The following is a 1,132-nucleotide window of genomic DNA, read 5'->3' on the forward strand; positions in this document are numbered from 1 at the left end:
GTTCCTCAGTAACTACTCTAATTTTGTGTACCGTAGTTCCTCAGTAACTACTCATTAGTTCCTCAGTAACTCCTCATTAGTTCCTCATTAGTTCCTCAGTAACTACTCTAATTTTGTGTACCTTATTGTAAAGTGTTACCGGCTATTGTAGTGCGTGTCATGTGGCGTGAAGCATTTGGACCCAAACGCAGGAGACTGCAGGCAACAGGAGCTCAAATAGATCACTCTCTATTCAAGGTTGGAGCAGGGGAAAAAGCAAACTAGGGGGAAAAAAAAGCACATAACAAAACCAAGCATCAAACAGAGACTGAGCTGAAAACCAGGACTTTAATACTAACTGGTCTGACGAGGAGATGAGGCGCAGGTGGGGAAACGGGTTGAGAAGCTCAGGTGAGGTGAATAAGGTGATTAGTCAGAGGGACAGGCAGGGAGCTGATTGGCTGGGATAAACTCTGGAGCAACTAACGAGGCTGATGCAGGGCAGGTGTGTGTATGAGCACATGAGGGAAAGGCAGGACAGAAACTCAGGAGAGGAGGGATCCAATGAACAGAAACCCAAAACCCCGAAAACAGTTCTCTTTATGATAAACAGACTGAGTGAAATGAGTGAAAGCAAAGACAGACTAACTCATACAGGGAGCTTTAATTTGTTTAACACACTTCGCCATGGCCTGACGTGCTCCTCCCCAGAAATGTACCTACATGTCACGGCGACGCAGACCTCCTGTCCATTTCTGTAAGCTGAAACCATTTCCCTCAGTGGAAACTTTTATTTACATTAATTTCACAGATAAGAAACAGTAAATTGTGAAGACAGTAAAGCCTCCACAAAAATAGCATCTTATGTCTTGTGTGTGCCCTCTAATGATCGACCAAACATTAGTCGACCAGAAAGGTCAAGATTTAATTGGTTGCTTACAAAAAACAACAAAAAAATGTGAAACTCTATTAGGAGCTGTGCCTTCTCAAAATAAATCAACACCACCGGACCATGTGGGAATTTAATTTTAAAGTCTAGTTAATAACATGTCAGGCAGGAAATCCAAAGTGTGGGATCATTTTGAGAAGGTGAAGGACGAACCCAAGGTGATATGTAAACTCATCTTCATTGGTCGACTACAAACATGACGTA

Source organism: Epinephelus moara, chromosome 9 (assembly GCF_006386435.1).
Source record: "Epinephelus moara isolate mb chromosome 9, YSFRI_EMoa_1.0, whole genome shotgun sequence".
Taxonomy (NCBI): Eukaryota; Metazoa; Chordata; class Actinopteri; order Perciformes; family Serranidae; genus Epinephelus; species Epinephelus moara.